Source organism: Triticum aestivum, chromosome 6A (assembly GCF_018294505.1).
Source record: "Triticum aestivum cultivar Chinese Spring chromosome 6A, IWGSC CS RefSeq v2.1, whole genome shotgun sequence".
NCBI classification, from domain to species: Eukaryota; Viridiplantae; Streptophyta; class Magnoliopsida; order Poales; family Poaceae; genus Triticum; species Triticum aestivum.
The window spans coordinates 557,691,221-557,696,975 of NC_057809.1; the positions used below are offsets into that span (position 1 = coordinate 557,691,221).

The 5,755-nt window shown below is 47.7% G+C and overlaps 1 protein-coding gene and 1 pseudogene across 1 annotated transcript in view; both read left to right on the forward strand.

Moving 5' to 3' along the window:
* Positions 1 to 2,180, forward strand: part of LOC123128480 (galactoside 2-alpha-L-fucosyltransferase) — a 14,422-nt gene extending 12,242 nt beyond the window's left edge. The window contains exon 3 of the mRNA XM_044548493.1: positions 2,013 to 2,180. The gene's annotated coding sequence lies outside the window, so the exon portion shown is untranslated. The remainder of the gene's footprint in view (positions 1 to 2,012) is intronic.
* A 243-nt stretch (positions 2,181 to 2,423) lies between these two features.
* Positions 2,424 to 3,883, forward strand: LOC123128481 (peroxidase 2-like; annotated as a pseudogene).
* The last annotated feature ends 1,872 nt before the right edge of the window (positions 3,884 to 5,755 follow it).

Sequence of the window (5,755 nt, forward strand, 5' to 3'; positions counted from 1 at the left end):
GTTATTTTTTGTGGGTTTTTGGCTGAGTGTAATTATATACATACAAATACTATATATATGTGCCAAAATTTCATGATTATATCATTATTCTAGCTTATTTTCTAAAAACGCATTTTTATGTATATTTCATGCAAATTTTATCGGTGTTTGTTTTTGATTCTTTTTCCCTTTTTCTTTGTTCTTAGATGATAATACCAATGCCACTAATTCGTTCTTCCTTAGGAATTTTTATTCTTTCTTTTGTGGGTATTTTCGTTTCATTTTTCTATTTCTGTTTTCTATTTCTGTGCGTTTTTCTTTTTCCTTTCCTTTATTGGTTATTTTTTGTTTTTTGTGGGTTTTTGGCTGAGTGTAATTATATACATACAAATACTATATAATACGAGCCAAAATTTCATGATTATATGATTATTTTTGCATACTATGATAAGTGCAATTTCGGTGCAAAGTTGTGCGCAATTTTTTTTAAATTCTTTCTTCTTAAAGGAAATACAATATTTCAGTTACATTATGTGTGAATTATAGTACAATGCGAAAAATGCACTATTATATGCTTATTCTTTGCATATTTCAAAAAGTGCATTTTCAGTGCAATTTGTGTGCAAGTTTGGAAGTTTTTTTCTTTTTCATTTTCTTTCTTCTTAAAGTGTTCCAATCTTTTCTAGAAAATTTCATCATTTGATTTTGTTTTAGGGTTTTTTTTCTGAAAGGGTAATACCAATGCCATGAAAGCATTCTTCCATTGAAAACTTCATTTTTCTAGTTTTTATTTCATTTTTCATTTTCGTTTTCTTTTCTTTTGTAAGGTAATACCGATATCACTAATCCATTACTTTTTAGAAAACACTTTTTTTGTGAAAATCTCACTATATTATGCTGTGTTTCGCATAGTAATAATACATCTTCAATATATATGTATGTATAAATATAAATATGTGTGAGAGTGTTATTCATCGGTGAGATTGCACATGTATGAAAATAAATAAATAAATAAATAAATAAATAAATAAATAAATATAGCCAATAATCATTGCATGCAAATATGTGTGAGAGTGTTTTCGCAAAAAGAAAGTGTGAGAGTGTTATTCATTGGTCATCTGCAAACGCTTGGCCGATACTATAGCAGCCCGTAATTAGGCTGGCTTGGTAGTATACTGGACTGGAGCAGCCCATGGTCCAGTTGTAGGCTTGTTCAGACGCTGCATGATATTGTGCGGACTCTGCGTAATTGATTGAAACAGAGTTTGGGGTCAATCCACTTACCCAAAATTCATTTCCAGTCGATTGATCAGTAGCCAGTCCCTAGCGAAAAACACAACACTATGCTTCACACATCTTGTGTAACTTTTTTGCAAAAACCATCGATAGGTGGACCTGACTTTATTAAGTGAGTTTATGATAGATGGGTCCTGTTTTTTGTCTGTGGGCGTAGCCAGCCATCCCGACTGTTGTCGTTCGGTCGACCTGGCCAAAAGACCGAATCGTTACTCCTCTCTCCACCTCTTCTCCACTCTGTCTCACTTGCGCTCTCTCGCTCTGTGTGCTCTCTCTCTCTCTCTCTCTCTCGCTTTATTTGTGCTCGTCGCCGCCATGCCGCGCCATGATGTCCTGGAGTGATAGCGACAGCACAACACTGTTGAGTACGTCAGCTCAGCTTCCAACGACGGCACCATGAAGGTAAGTTCTTAGAGTTAGAGTTAGGGTTAGTGCTTGGGATTTGGGGATTTCTCGAAGGAGCTTGTTCTCAAATTTTGGATCAAATCTTTGGCTTTCCTTTGCATGCGCAAATCCCTGCTACCAACGAGGACTCCGATTTCGAGGGCCCTAAAATGTAGTTGTTTGTTTTATGTCACAGACACGGGAAGGCAGCAGAGAGGCGTGTTACTTTCGAAAAAATTCTCACTTGCAGGAGGTTTCTTTGGTCTGTAACGTACTTATGTTGATGTTACCCTTGCCGTTGTCGGCTTTATTTATTTAAAGCCTGGTGCTCCTTGTGTCTGTTTTTTTTTCAGGCACCCATCGATTTGAGATGACAAATCCCACGAAACGACGTCTTGGCTACAATTTTTGGTGCAAGGATCAATTATTGATCAACTTGTCACATGCAAGAAATTCTTATTTTCATCAATTTTTGAATAAATTAGTTGATACTTGAGAAATAATTGGCAACTATATTCGGGGAAAAAAATAACCCAACGACGGCAACAACAATTTTGCTGATCCACGCAAGAGAAGCTGGACATTGCCCTCCGTCACCAATAAAAGAAGTGCATCCATCCCTTACATGCGGCACACGATACACTATCAAAACCTATCGGAGCCGGTTGATGCCACCCGACACCCACAATAGCCGGTTGATGTCACTATGTTCGCCATGCATGTTCCCTCTTGACTTAAACACCACAGCCTAGCATGCATGTTCAAAAGATCACGCACAGGCACAATCCCATGCATGCAGGCAGGCATAATGTTCATCCCATGAGCTTGTTCTCCTCAGCTTGCATCAATCAAGCTAGCTATAAATAGAGCCGCACAACACCAAGTTTGCTTCACCCATCCGTCTTCATCCTCTCTCTAGCTAGCTGGAGAGTTCATAGCAACCATGGCTGCTGTTAAGCTTGCTGCCTTGGTTCTGGTAGCATTGCTGGGTTGTGTGGCGCACACATGCCAAGCGAGCTACGGGTATCCCAACCCATTGCCGCCCACCCCAAGCCCACCACCTCCCGCGGCACCCGCACCAGCAGCACTCACCGTGGGCTACTACCACAAGACGTGCCATAACGCGGAGAAGATCGTGAGGGAGGTCGTGGAGGATGCTCAAAAGGCCGACCCTGGCATCGGCGCCGCGCTCATCCGCCTCTTCTTCCACGACTGTTTCGTCAGGGTACGTCTTACGTGTGGATATTTACGCATGCATGGGTATGTTTGTGAATTGTGGGGTACTAACGTGCTCGAGCCTTTTTGCCCAGGGTTGCGATGCCTCGGTTCTCCTTACAACACCACGGCCAACCCGCAGCCGGAGAAGTTGGGCATCCCCAACTTCCCCAGCCTCCGCGGCTACGAGGTGATCGACGCGGCCAAGGAGAAGCTTGAGAAGGAGTGCGAGGGGGTCGTCTCGTGCGCCGACATTGTGGCCTTCGCCGGGCGCGACGCCACCGTCTTGCTAATAAGCGGGAAAAAGAAGTTCAGCTTCCTCGACTTCCTATGGGGTGGCTGGAAGTCCGGCTTCGACATGCCGGCCGGCCGCTACGACGGGAACGTGTCCCTCGCCGGCGAGACCCTCCCCAACCTGCCCCCTCCCTTCGCCAACGTCAGGGTCCTGGAGGACATGTTCAGGGTCAAGGGGCTCAGCCTCGAGGACATGGTCACCCTCTCCGGCGCGCACACGGTCGGAATCTCCCACTGCTCGTCCTTCCGTGACCGCCTCCCCCCGAACCCCTCGTCGATGGACCCTACCTTGGCCGCATCCCTGCAGGGGCAGTGCAGCCGCGGCGGCGACCCCACCGTGGTTCAGGACCTCGAGACTCCCGATGACCTCGACAACCAATACTACGACAACGTGCAGAAACGCAACGTGCTGTTCAAGTCAGACGCCGCGCTCATGTCATCTGAGACGACATCGAGATTGGTGGACGGCCACGCCAAGGACCGGCAGGAGTGGTTGAAGCAATTCAAGGCGGCTATGGTGAAAATGGGCAGCATCGAGGTGAAGACCGAGGCCAACGGGCAGATCAGAAAGCACTGCCGGTTTGTGAATTAACCAGCTCACGAACGGCTGATCAGGATATGGCGTGCCTTATCTTGAGTTATTGACTCCTCACAACGGAGAGTAATCAGAATAAGCTCGTGCTTTTGTGTGTGCTAGCTAAGTTACCGGTGCTGTTTCTTTTTTCCTACGAGAATGTATTTTATTGGTTCATTCTTTGTTTTAAATCTGTATTGAATTTTTTCTGTGCACTTTATTATGGAGAGATGATATTGTCAAGGTATGTTCAGTTTGCTAAAATGGGAATTTCAGCACTGCGGTGCAGGGAGCTGAATCTAAGAGCATCTCCAACAGGCGCTGAACACGGCGCGCGCAAAAAACAACTTTAGCGTGTGCCCATTGTCTGATTTGGCGCGGCGCGCAATGACCGCTCCAGCAGCCGCGCTAAAATGCAGCGCGCAAAAAATACAGCGCGCACGCTCATTCTACAAACTAGAAATGTAGGCATTGTAAGCATAAAAACTAGATAGATTGCATAGATTTTAAACGATACAAAGGTATTTTACATCGGAAACATAAATTGCATAATAATAAAAACGACAAACGATAAAAAAACGAGATAGATTGCATAAAAAAACTACTCTAAGTCGTTATCATCATCACCATTATCATCCTCGGCGGTGTCGTCCGAGGTATCTAGCCAGATGTCCAGCCACCGATCATCGTCCGGCGTGAAGAACGACTGCCCACCTGCTGCAACGAGATCGGACTGCGCATTCGCCAACGCCTTCCGCCGACGCCTGTCCAACCGCTCCCCGCGGCGCCTTCGCGTGTCCTCCTTGCGGCGTCTTGCCCAGTAGACCTGCTCGTAGGCGACGTCCTCCGGGTGGTGATGAAGCTATGTACCTAGGATAGGGGCATGGAACTGTCCTAAGTACCCTACCCAAGGACATCCCTAGAAGAAGTCACCTTTCAATCAACTTGGAGGTATTCCACTCGACAGATTCAAGACACTCGACCACGAAGCAATCACTCGACCGCCAGGAGATCTAAAGTCACCCTGCACACAAACGGTCGGTCATTAAGTAGCTTTTATGGTCATCATAGCACTTTATTAGGGGCGTTACCAGTAACCCCCAATCTTAATGTACTTTAAACCTTGCATTACTGAGGGTTGGAGGGGCCTGGCGAACTCTATATAAGCCACCCCTCCTCAGTATCAAGGGTTGGCACCCCTGTTATTCATACACACATAATTCAGTCGACCGCCTCCGGGCACCGAGACGTAGGGCTGTTACTTACTCCGAGAAGGGCCCGAACTCGTAATCCTCGTGTGCTTACAACTCCTCCATAGCTAAGATCTAGCCTCTCCATACATACACCCCTACATCACTGTCAGAGTTAGAACCACGACAGTTGGCGCCCACCGTGGGGCTAGGAGTCTTAGCGCCTAGTTTGAGAAGTTGCGATTTTTTCTGATCTCCTTGATCATGGTTTCGGGCGGAGCTTTGGTGCAGGGCCACGAGATCCGTCTCGGCGCGCTCACGTTCATCGCCGACGACTCCGCTTGGCTTCAGGAGGCTCCACTCGACGTCGACGGCTCCTCGTCCGCGGGGCGACGCACTTTCGTGCATGCGTCCGTGGTGTCCTCCTGCGGCAGCCGTCGACCCAGTATCGATCGGCTCCCGTGGCATCTCCCTGCCCTGTTTCTCGCCGGCACAAGCGCTCCGGTCGGTCGAGGCTTCAGAGGTGGGTGAGGCATCCGGTGGCCCGCCAGTCGGCCACCCCACAAGTCGTGGCAATCGAGCCCGACGAATCCCTCTATGGCCTGTTCGACTGGCTCCGCAGAGACCGCATCCGAATGCGACAACAGTGACCCAGCTGCAGAGGTTCTGGTGATCGATGGGCCACACAGTCCTCCCGGTTTCCCCCGCGCTGACGGAGGCGCGGATGGGGGCGACCCGTCGCGTCCTCACGAGGAGTATCTCCTCGAGCCTCTCACGTTGTTGCAGCGGGAGGAGCTTCGCCGCCGGAACATGGATGCACTCC